Source organism: Asterias amurensis, chromosome 4 (genome assembly GCF_032118995.1).
Source record: "Asterias amurensis chromosome 4, ASM3211899v1".
Lineage (NCBI taxonomy): Eukaryota > Metazoa > Echinodermata > Asteroidea > Forcipulatida > Asteriidae > Asterias > Asterias amurensis.
The window spans coordinates 2,944,610-2,957,741 of NC_092651.1; the positions used below are offsets into that span (position 1 = coordinate 2,944,610).

Sequence of the window (13,132 nt, forward strand, 5' to 3'; positions counted from 1 at the left end):
AATTCATTTCCTGTTACATACAAAGTGCCATAGCAAAATGAAGACTTCTACCAATTGTTGACAGTGCTTTCTGATAATATGATAATTTGGAGCACTGGAACTTTGTAAAAAGATATGACTGAAATGGTAATGCTTTTCCCTTCATGTATCTATATGAAAACTGCTCAATTGTTTTCATTACAAGTGTATTTTCACAACATACACAAAATCAAATTGGGGTGGGGTTTGTCTATGGTTTGAGTGGGCCGAGTTCATTTCCTGTTACATACAAAGTGCCATAGCAAAATGAAGACTTCTACCAATTGTTGACAGTGCTTTCTGATAATATGTTAATTGGGAGCACTTGAACTTTGTAAAAAGATATGACTGAAATGGTAATGCTTTTCCCTTCATGTATCTATATGAAAACTGCTCAATTGTTTTCATTACAAGTGTTGTCTTGTGCTATTCTTCCAACTTTGGTATGGATTCCTGTTGTTTTGGGGTTTTTTGCCCTTGGGTTAAAATCAGAAAAGCTGTGATCAAACACCCTGAATATTGTATTAAATCCTGCACCACATGTTCATGTAGGTCAGACTTTGTAATACAATTTTAATACTTGTTTCCAAGGACGAAATGTAGACCTATATATTTTGATCCTTGTATATTTTATGTGCATCGCTAGTGCAAAGTTTCCATGCATTAACAGGGCTAGAATTTTGTGAAAATATCCACAAGATTGCAGTGTAGGACTGGTAGCTCAGAATCTTAACTGGACTGGGATATTATTAACGAGACCGGAATCAAAATGAGAAGAGACTAGAACCAAAATGAGAACATGGTTTTTATCATCTAAACTGTTTCATAACTAAACAATAAGAGAAGATTTATTTCTTCTGTTTAAAGGCAGTGGACACTATTGGTAATTACTCAAAATAAGTGTTAGCATAAAACCTTACTTGACCAATGATAGTAGTATAAAACATTGTGAGAAACGGCTCCCTCTGAAGTGGAGTACTTTTCGAGAAAGAAGTAATTTTCCACGAATTCGATTTCGAGACCGCAGATTGAGAATTTGAGGTCTCAAAATTAAGCATCTGAAAGCACACAACTTTGTCATGGTCTGACAAGGGTGTTTTTTCTTTCATTGTTATCTCACAACTTCTATGACCGATTGAGCTCAAATTTCCACAGGTTTGTTATTTTATGCATGTATATGTTGAGATCAAATTATTCCTCCATGTTGAGATAGGTGTCAAGTGTCTATAAATGTTGATACTCGGCAGAATTAAAAGATATTTGTTGAGACTCAAACTCAACATTTGAACATCACGTTTTTGAGACAAAGATGTTGACTTGAAAAAAAAAACAAGAAAAAAAAACAATGGACTTACTGGCCCGACGCTAAAATCACTGGCCTTGGGCAAGTGGTCCAGTGTAAAATTTAAGCCCTGAATCTCTAACACTGAGAGGAACATAGCAATTTAGTTTGTAGTGCCTTTTTCTATGAACTTCAGTGGCAAACAGGAGGAGGAAATAACTGCCATAATAATACTAGAGCTGGTCCTTTCTCTATGATAATACACATGGGGTAATCACTGATAACAAGCTTAAGGTGTGGCCTCGGTGGTGTGCCTGGCCTGCTTTGTTGTGTGGTTCAGTGAGAAGCTATGTCATATGTCTACCTCCATTGGTGTTGGATGACTGTTTCTAAATAAAATAACATTACTGTAATATAGCCAAGATGAAGTTTGCCTTAGAGGCAATGGAAACCTTTGGTAATTGTCAAAGACCTATACTCTCACTTGGTGTATCCCAACATGTGCATAAAATAACTAATCTGTGAAAATTTTGACTCAGTTGGTCATCAAAGTTGCAACAACAAAAATGAAAGAAAAAACACCCTACATTTAGTTGTCTTTTAAGTTGTGTCCTTTCAGATGCCTAATAAAATGCTTCAGGTCGGAAGTCTTTTAATATTTGAGTGAGAAATTACCTCTTTCTCAAAACATTTGATTTGAGTAATTACCAATAGTGTCCAGTGCCTTTAAATTCAGAAGAGAATTTTGTGTTTTAACTGTATGCATTGGTCGACAATCGTCTTTTCAACATACACTTTGGAATATAGCAAGTAGCTTCTATGTACGTGTACATAATCAGCCGATTGTAATTCTTCTTTATGGGTTATCCAGTGTTAGTCGCACCCATAGATGGAATGGACTGGTCCAGTAGAGTCACCTGATTCCGTGCTTATTATTGAACAACAAAATCCCTGGGAACATGGCCTCTAAAAACCATAAACAAGAATGAAACCTCTGATCATGACCTCACCTCTGCTACTCCGCAAACAAACTCTTATTTGCTTTGGTACTTCATAAGATTATCAGTCTGGCTACATTTTGATGGTCTTCTTTATGGTCAAAAATACCCCAGGAAAGATAGGATTGTTTGTTAGTGCTGCTTGGCCACTAGACCTTATCCATTGCCTGGAAACAGTTTTAAAGATTGAATTGTATCTAGAGCCTTTTTCACACGACAGCAATTTAGCAGGGGTCCCTTGTTTAATTTGAGCATGGTTGTGAAAGTTGCACTTCGTGTGAAAGGACCACAATGTTTGGACTGTCCAAGGTCCCTTGTTGAATTGATCTCAAATTTTGGTGGACAGTTTCAACATTATTTTCCTTTCACACGAGAGCAATTTAATTTAGCAAGGGTCCCTTGCTAAGTTGTAGCATGCTTGTAAAATTTTACAAAATGTACCTCGTGTGAAAGGACAACAATTTGTTTCTACTGTCCCAAGTTCTCTTGCAAAATCTTGTCAAACATTGCTACATTTCACAACCATGCTAAAATTAAGCAAAGGACCCCAGTTAAATTGATGTCGTGTTAAATGGAGAGCAGCTGGTAAAATTTTGTAACCGTGCTTAAATTAAGCAAGGGACGCGTGTTTAATTGCTGCCATGTGAAAGGGCTTTAAGATTCTCATGGCTTGGTCTCTCCACCACACAAGGGACCCATCATTCTATCAAATTGTTGTCTAGGATCACCAGGGAATTCATGATCACATTGTATGAAAACAACAACTGTTGTTATTGAAGGGTTATTTTTTGTTCAATTTTATTATTTCTTCCTGTCATAAACTGTCATAAAAAAAATAGTTGGTACATAAAAATTCCTCAATGATTAATAGCCTGTTTGTGTGAGTTTGTGTGTAGCCGTGCTTGGAATTACACGCAGGCCACAAGGCCTCTGTTGCCCCCTGGTCTTTGTCTTAGCCTTGGTGCCCCTTCAAAAGTTTCCCATTGACTTGCAGAACAGAAGTGCCCTTTGCAAACTGAAAACATCCTTGCCCTTTTAAAGGTGAAATTGCAGGCCCATCATGTCATATCCACAATAATCCCTGTACTGAAGTATTCTCAGACTTTATTCATCCGTATACATTATTCAGTTGCCATTTCGCCTTGTGCCAGCTTGATAGCCAGTTAATTGAATTCATCATACATTTAGTAACTTTGGAAAGGGCAACTCTGCCCCTGATTAATTTTGTATTAAGATAAGACTCAAATCGAAGGATCATGCATGGATAGATGCAAAGGAAAAAGTAAAATGTACATCCGAGAATGATTTCATCAAGCAATTTACGCTAAAAAATTTGAAGACAGCATATTCATGGGAAACACCAAGACGAATATTCTTCATCCCCGATGCAAATTTAACATTTATTAAATCGTTGCGGTACCTGCTACTAAAACTTAGGATTCATACTGCCTCTAGCTACCGGGCAATCCTGTAAATCCTGGATCTGCGCTTGATATTGGTTGATATTTTGGCTTCATACCGTTTAGTTTTGTTAAACTTTAACCATACATGTTTAAAGGCAGTGGACACTGTTCATAATTACTCAAAATAATTATTAGCATAAAACCTTACTTGGTAAGGAGTAATGAGGAGCTGTTGATAGTATAAAACATTGTGAGACGCGGCTCGTTTTTGAGAAAGAAGTAATTTTCCGTGAATTTGGTTTTGAGACCTCAGAATAAGATTTTGAGGTCTCGAAATCAAGCATCTGAAAGCACACTACTTCGTGTATCAAGGGTGTTTTTCTTTCATTATTATCTCGCAATTTCAACGACCAATTGAGCTCAAAGTTTCACAGGTTTGTTATTTTATGCATATGTTGAGATACACCAAGTGAGAAGACTGGTCTTTGACAATTACCAATAGTGTCCAGTGTCTTTAAATGTACTTTCTAGGCTGATCAGATTAAGGCAACATTTCCTTGTTTCTCTTCCTCTCTATACAACAATCAGGATTGACAGGATATCCTTGAGAAACTCACTATTGTGTTCTGTCATTATAACACGTTGAGAGAAGAGTTCCTGTGTAACATAATCGCAAAATGCTAGATAAAATGCGTTTCTCAAATATTGTCATAAACTACTGCTCTCTTTTACCATTAAATGAGCTCAAAACATGCTCAGTCTCTAAATAGATGTTTAATTTGCATCGGGATAAGGAATATTTTTTTTGGTTTTGCCCTTACATCTATGTGTGTTAGTACTGTATAACGCAGTACTTTCCCGAGTTCTGTGAACAAAATCACAGACATATTACTCTGGTGGGATTCGAACCCCCGACCTTTGCAATCCTAGAGCAGTGTCTTAACAACTAGACCACTGAGATTGCCTGGTAGCTAGAGTCATTCCATAACAAATACCTTTTATTGTGCCACAAAGTTGAATCCAAGCATTTCACAATGCCCACCAAACCACCCCATCATTTTTGTTTTTGTTACAAATCATGGATAAACAAACAGAAAGTGCCGGATATGTAGCCTTAGTTCAGGTTTCCCGCAAACAAGTATCTCACTTTCTCTCTTAATTTACTGATGTTTTTTTTTGGCTTCCTGTTGTATGTTATTTCAGTGTTATCGTGACATCCTTGATCTCTGACACACTTTCGTTTAGTTAATCATTTTACTACCTACCTAGGCCTACACCGATCTACACCAGACTTGAAAGTGGTTTAAACCTATTCAATTTGGTTTTGCATCGATTTGTAGCCTACTCCTAATCAAGATAATTCTTATAAGAGATGTTAAATTTGTCATCGGGGATAACAAATATTAAATTTGTTTTTTTTACCCATACACAGATGTGTGTTAGCACTGTATACTCAGTACTTTCCCGAGCTCTGTGAACAAAATCACAGGCTTATAACTCGGGTGGATTCGAATCCATGACCCTTGCAATTCTAGAGCAGTGTCTTACCAACTAGACGCCAAGATTGCCCAGTATAGATGTTAAATTTCCATCTGGGATAATAAAAATTAATTTTGGTTTTACCTATACATACACTGATGTGTGTCAACACTGTATACTCAGTACTCTCCAGAGGATGGGATTCGAACCCCTGACCTTTGCAATTTTAGAGCAGTTCTCAAAAACTACATCACTTCAGAGGGAGCGGTTTCTCGCAATGTTTTATACTATCAACCTCTCCTCATTACTCGTAAGCAAGAAAGGTTTTACGATGATAATCATTTTGAGTAATTACCTATAGTGTCCACTGCCTTCAACACAATGTGAAGCTTTGTCCAACTTATCCAATGATTTTGTCTTTTGTTATTTAAATATGAAAAGGAATGTTTAATGGAATTGAAATCATTTGTTGCGCGATTCCATAGGATTTGAGGCATTGCATGGTGAGGTATCAATATAATTTTTGGTGTGTGGTAACACCATGTGTGTATCTACTTGCCAGGTAGAGTTTGTTCTTTAGAGAACTGTCTTGTATAAATATGAGTCGATCAGATTTTTCGTGAGACTTCTCAGTTCTGAAAAGAACTACTCAAGGTCGGAAGGTATAAAATTGGCTGGGACTACTACTTTAGCTTATAGGATTGTTATAACTGCACTATTGCGGAGTGAGTTCTTAAGTTGGTCTCAACGTTTCGACTAGCTTGCTCTAGTCATCATCAGTGATTCCAATACATTACTTGAAAACAGGAAATGTAGAAATATAAACAAAAGACCATCAAACAACAAGTGGTACTAGTAAAATAATAAAATGTGTGCTTTATCTTTGTAAACATCACATGTCATGACCTTGCTCAGTTGAAGTACATTTTGTACAAATAGCCATTTGTGTTGCAGTGACAATAGCTGAAGGCCGGAATATCTGTCTTCTATTTACGGAGTGCATGTCAAAAAGGGTGGGTGTTAAACAGCTGCAGACATCATAAATGAATAGTTCTACATTATAGTAGAATTCTTGCCTTTGGATGTCCCACAGGTAGACTATAAGGGATCATACACGTATACTGTACATTGTAATGATGCATACATTCCATTTCCACACCAGGAAGTACTGACAGTTGTTTAATGGTCTTTTCAGATGGTTTTTATTTTGACTCTTTAAAGTAAAACAAATCAATTAAAGGCAGTGGACACTATTGGTAATTACTCAAAACAATGATTAGCATTTGCTTGGTAACAAGTAGTGAGGAGAGGATGATAGTATAAAACATTGTTAGAAACGGCTCCCTCTGAAGTGATGTAGTTTTCAAAAAAGAAGTAATTTTCAGTGAATTTGATTTCAAGACCTCAGAATTGGATTTTTTGAGGTCTCGAAATCAAGCATCTGAAAGCACACAACTTCGTGTGACAAGGGTGTTTTTTTTCCTTTCATTATTATCTCCCAACTTCGATGACCAATCGAGCTCAAATTTTCACAGGTTTGTTATTTTATGCATATGTTGAGATACACCAAGTGAGAAGACTGAGCTTTGACAATTACCAATAGTGTCCACTGCCTTGGATGGAGACATTCAGTCTTTTAATATTTTGGTGAGAAATTACCTCTTTCTCAAAAACTACGTTACTTCAGAGGGAGTCATTTTCCACAGTGTTTTATACTAACAACATCTCTTCAATGCTCGTTACCAAGTCCGTTTTTTAAGTTAATATTTGTTTTGAGCAACTACCAAACGTGTACCTTCCCTTTAAGGATAGAAACATCAGAACAGAGAAATGTAATAAGCCAGTGTTTCTAATTTGTTGCAGACAAACATGACACTTGATGTTATGGTTGACCTTTTGGCTGATTAGATCATAGATTGTATGCTCTATTTGCATCGATGGCCATCTGTCCAATGACAAGGTCCCAGTCATATAATGTTCATACATATTGAGTTGTTTATCACCAATGCTGCACATACATAAAATTACAGAAATTATGGGTAAAAACCAAAATGAATATCTTATCCCCGATGCAAATTTAACATATCGTTTGCGGTACCCACTGCTAAAACATAGGATTCGAACTGCCTCTAGCCACCGGGCAATCTCGGTGGTCTAGTTAGTATGACACTGCTCTAGAATTGCAAAGGTCATTGGTTCGAAACCCACCCGAGTAATATGCCTGTCATTTTTTGTTTTCACAGAACTCGGGTAAGTACTGACTATACAGTGCTAACACACACCAGTGCATATGGGTTAAAACCAAAATGAATATAAAAACACCCTAGTTGCACAAACTTGTGGGCTTTCAGATGCCTGAGAAAGCCTTATGGCTTGAAGATTCAAATATTTGAGTGAGCAATTACCTCTTTCTGAAAAACTATGTGACTTCAGAGGGAGTCTTTTCTCACAATCTGGGGGTCTGGAAGGTCGGGGTGGGGTCTAGGCTATTTCTAATGATTTTCTTTCGTTGACCGCCCCCCCCCCCTCCTCCTCTAACTCTGTTTTTGACCACCATCTGTTATACCATGGAGGAAGGGAAAATACCTCTGTGGTTATACTAGCCCTGGATTATGGATTGTTAGTCGAACTGTAAAATTGTATTAGCCACCTCTACTCTACATAAAAAGATTAGGCAGCTGTTTTGGGTTTGAAAAGTTGAAGCGGTCTCCATTACCGAGGACAGGAATGTGTGTGGGAGTGGATTATTTGACACATTTATTCTATGCCTACATAGGGCTGTGGTGTGACATCTCTCTGGTTGTATTCAATGTACAATGGTTGGCCTACTATACATTGAGGAATCAAAGAAACTTTAGTACTGAAGGGTCTTTGTGTGTGACCATTTTTGCCCAAGCGAAATCGACCGCGAACTAACAATCATGTCTGTGGAGCAATTTATTTGGTTGCTTGTTTAGTTTACCTTATTTAATTATCCACATGAGGTATATAATTACTGATGTAATTTTTGTATGTGGAAATAATAACGGCTTGATTTTCTGTCTTACACCTGTTTGTTTTGTCCTGTATTATAATGTCTCTCTGTCTTGTTTGTCTGTCCGTTCAAAGGCTGGGGAACAAAAGCTGTGCTTTTCCACGGACCTAGATGATGCATTTTGTTTAAAGTTTCAGCTTTTAGTCTCTTTTATATTTGCTATAATTTTGACCATATTACTCCGTATTATATACTATTTGCAACATTGAATAAATGTATCTCAGGCCTGTATGCTTTGTTTTTGAAAGGGCAAGGGCGCCAAGGCGTTTTTCCTTGGTAAAGGGCACCCTATGATAAAATTGTAAATTTCTACAGAAGCATTTCAAGGGCACGGAGGCAGTGACCAGGGGCATCAAGGCAATCACCTCTGTTGCCTCCGTGAATATCCTAAATATCTATCTATAATCTATCTATCTATCTAGATTTAGAAAAGAAATCAATCAATCGTTAAATTTACAGGGCACTAATCCAACACTCATTGCTCATAGCCATTGCTCAAAGAAACATATTGACTGATGTAGTATCCGTGCAAAGAAAGTCCTTTCTCTATTGTGTGCAGTTTTATTCTAAGAAGGGAGGGGCATGTGTAGGGAGTCAGAGGTCCACGCACCTTAAGGCCTCATCCTTACGGTATTTCTAATAATAGTATTAGGTTAAACCCTTGCTCTATGGTTAAAGGAACATTACAGCATTTTTTGCTAATAAAACAGTTGCTGATAGTAAAGGCACTTTATGCAATCCACCATACATAAACTGAGAAACCTGTAGAAGTTTGAGATCGATCGGCCATCTGAGAAAATAATGGAAAAAATTATTAGATATTTTGCACGGTTAAAAGAAAAGGAAGAATAAAACGCTCACTGAGTGATAAACTCCAATCAGGAAATTAGCTTGATTTATTTCTCATCCAATATGACATTTAAGACAGAAATTGAAAGTTGTGTTTTAGAACTTTGCAAAGGGCACCACAGCAAAAGCACAGGGCACCATGGCAATTGCTGTGGGTGCCATAGGTGATATCATTCAAGGCATAGGTGATATCAAGGCTTGTAGGCCTTAAACATGTACATTGTAGCCCTTAATCTTTAGGATGGGATCCTTTATGTAATGTAGATGACCTATCACCCATGCCAGTGATACCCCTTCCCCCCCTGTTGTTGTTTTGTTTTCATTGTATTCTGGAAATCTCAGGGATTCTTCAGTAGGCTTTTAAAGGGGGTTTACATGTACTTAAATGTACAATAGGAAAAGTACATTGTGTTTTAAGTACATTGTTTGGATTCAGGGACTCACTCTGCCACATCAGCAGACTTGCAAAGGGAATAAGGACTGGAGTATGGTTGACTGACTGTGTAGGTTCTATTGTGTTTAGAGATGTTTGGAAACTGCTTTAGCATTTAACTGTTGTGTTGGGTAAGAGTCCTTACCAGGAAAAGAAATGCAATGAGCCTTACCCATAAGCAAATCTTTGTGCTTACGATAGCAAAAAATATGTGCGTAAGCATAAATATATTTTACATTCCTCAACTCAAGTAAGCAGACAATTTCTAGGCGCGCTTTTACGTTGCGAAGAAACACGGTCGGCCATTTTGCAAAATTTTGACTCCACAATATGGCCGACCGTGTTAGTTCGCTACGTAAAAGGAAAACCGTGCAATTTCGAGTGACTTGTGTGGATCATTATATTCTACTTTTGAAATATCTTTCTAACCATATGTGTTTCATAACATAGGGTTACAAATGCTTTTTATAGACCAACTCTTCAGGTCCAAGGCAACGTGTTCCTTTAAGTTTTGAAATAATAGGCTAACTGTTAGTTGTCAACAGCAACTAATTATGAATGCCTAATTGCACCTAATGATGAAGGTGTGAATCTCGCCAAGGGTGTACTACTACCAGACAAGCACCAAGGGATGTCCAGACAAATGTTCACCTGGCCAAAAAAAAAACATGTTTAGCGTATCCCCTTTTTGAAAAAAGGAAGGACGACACTTTTTTTTTATGGCTTCCCATTAAGACAAACAGCAGGGCTTTTCATTTAAAACAGTTTTTCCTTGCTGAGATTGTTAAAATATGGAGAAAAAATTCTGTTCACAAAAACAAATTTATATGATAATGATAGTTCTTGTATGTATAGTGCATTTCACAATAACCATCGCAATGTGATTTTTTTTTATCATAAGTGCCCTGCAGCCGATTTCACAAAACACTAGGATTAATCCTATCTCGAGTTGGACGAGTAACCCGTCCTAACTTAGGATGAGTTCAATGTTTCTTAAAGCCATTGGACACTTTCGGTAAACAGTATTGTCCAAAGGCCAACACTTCGTGTATCACAACTAATATATAAAATAACAAACCTGTGAAAATTTAGGCTCAATCGGTCATGGGAGTCAGGAGAAAATAACAGGAAAACCCAACCTTGTTTCCGCACGTTTCGCCGTGTCATGACATGTGTTTACTATAAATCCGTAATTCTCGATGTCCAGAATTGATAATTGTTTTTTCGTTTTCTCAAAAAGTAAAGCATTTCATGGAACAATATTTCAAGAGAAGTCTTTCACCATGACCTTCTGTAAACCCCGTAAGTTAATTGTAAATCGGTAAACTTTTTTTTTTCCTGTTCCGAAAGTGTATAATGGCTTTAACGTTGTTACTGACCTTAACTCATCCTAACTCTTAGGATTAATCCTAAATAAGGATGAGTTTGGTGAAATCAATGGCTGGTCATTGGGCCAATAACATTCCTCTTTCATCTTTGTCAGCTCCCAAGGGAGTATCTAACCTGTAATGGGTAACAGTAATCCTCCAGAGGCTGTATCATCCACAATATCAACCTGAAGGTCTACCCATTTATACCCCCAGGTGAAATAGTAAAGCTTTCTCAAGTGTCAGGACTTAGGGACCTGAACCCACACTCTGATGACCTATTCACCAGAACTTGAATTCAATGCTCTTAACCACTCAGACCTAGATAATAATAATATGATAAATAACATTTGTATAGCGCTTTCCACTGTCGTTTCAAAGCGCTTCAGAGTTGTCTGAAAAGATTTTTTTTAACCGAGTCTTGAATGAGCTGATTGAGGATGAGTCACGGATGTGAAGAGGGAGCTTGTTCCAGCAAGTTGGTGCAGCTACTGAGAATGCTCTATCCCCATAGCGGGTATTGGTGCATGGGCCATTTGAAAGTTGAGGATGAATGTTAGATGTTGATTGAAGGCTCATGGATGAAGAAGGCAACTTGACATGACATCCTACTAAAACAAAAAATTAAAGGAGGCGGCCTCTAAAAAGGAAGCGGGCAGGGACCATTCACATGTTTTTATTTTGATTTGGCCTGATAGGAATACAGCAGAGAGAAAAACCCCCTATGGTCCTCCCAGACAGCTAAGGCTAGACAGAGCTAGGCATTTCAATGCAATGAGATCATAGTGACTCATGGTCTGGCATGATCATGTGTGCCAGCTGACACACACATTCTCATCATTATTTCCATTTAAGTGCTGCCTATTAGTGCGCTCTCTCATAAACCGCATTGTTTTCTAATTCTAGCGAGTTTCTCATCTCTCAGTCATTCGGGAATTTAGTTGCCTCAGAATTTGTTGACCAGGTCCCAATTTATAGAGCTGCTAAGCACAAAAATTTGCTTAGCATGAAATTTCTTTCTTTATAAAAACAGGAGGATTACCAACCAAATTTTCACATGATTTTTCACAAAAGAAAATAACAGCTGAATACCAGTAACAAGCAATATGCAACAAATGGAAATTTGGTTGGTAATCTTGGAGTCTCCTGACGATGACTAGAGCAAGCTAGTCGAAACGTTGAGACCAATTCCGAACTGACTCCGCGGCAGTACATTTATTACGATCCTATAAGCCAAAGAAGTAGTCCAGTCAAATTTCTATACCATCCGCCCTGGTAATAGTTATAAAGCAGGACAGTTCTTTTCAGAACTGAGAAGTCTTTTCGATTTTCTACTCCACGGCAGTAGAATAAAGCAAGACAGTTCCCTAAGAACAACTCTACCTGGCAAGTAGATATACACACATGGTGTTACCGCAAACCAAATATATATAATCTTGTTTTTATCAAGAAATAAATTTCATGCTAAGCAAATTTTTGTGCTTAGCAGCTCTATGCAGAGTTGCTTATGAGGCACACTATTGCGAACTACTCAAAATATAGATGAGCATAAAAACTTACTTTGTAACGAACAATGGAGAGCTGTTTGATAGTATAAAACATTGTGAGAAATGGCTCCCTCTGAAATAAATGTTGTTGTTTTTTGAGAAAGAGGTAATTGCTCACTCAAATAATAAAAGACTTCAGCTGAAGCCTTCTTGTGCATCTGAAAGCACACAAAGTATCACAACAGAACAATTGTTTTTTTTATTATTCTCTTGAAACTTCGATGACCAATGGACTCGGAGTTTGGCATATCATTAACAATCAATAATTTTGTAAAACCTAACAGCCAGAAAATACTGCAGGGATGCATTTAACTTGTTGTGCCCAAACCTTTGCAAAATATGTAGCTACTTCACTGTATTGGATGCAAGACACATAATCAGAGTTACCTCCTTACGTATTTATAACTTAAAACAATTAATAAAAAAGCTGTGTGATCAATACATTCCAGATGCACCAGCCAGCTTTGTCATTTTGACGTGTTTTATACCGGAATAAATATTTTAATCGATACCATTCAGTTATACAGCAACTAATTCAGTAACAGCATGGAGCTATAAAATTAAAAAAACATGTGGTGCTGTACTTTGTACTGCTTGCCATACCATCCCATTTATCTAGACTAGCCTGATGGTTAATCCGAATGTAGTAAAACTTAACGAGCCTAGAAAATGTAATGTGATGCTTTTTAGAGATAATGAGCTGATGGTTTTCTTTGAAGGTC

At 37.4% G+C, this 13,132-nt stretch overlaps 1 protein-coding gene across 4 annotated transcripts in view; it reads left to right on the forward strand.

Annotated features, from left to right (window-relative positions):
• LOC139936067 (exosome complex exonuclease RRP44-like) overlaps positions 1-13,132 on the forward strand; it is a 201,398-nt gene that overhangs the window by 151,530 nt on the left and 36,736 nt on the right. The window lies entirely within an intron of this gene.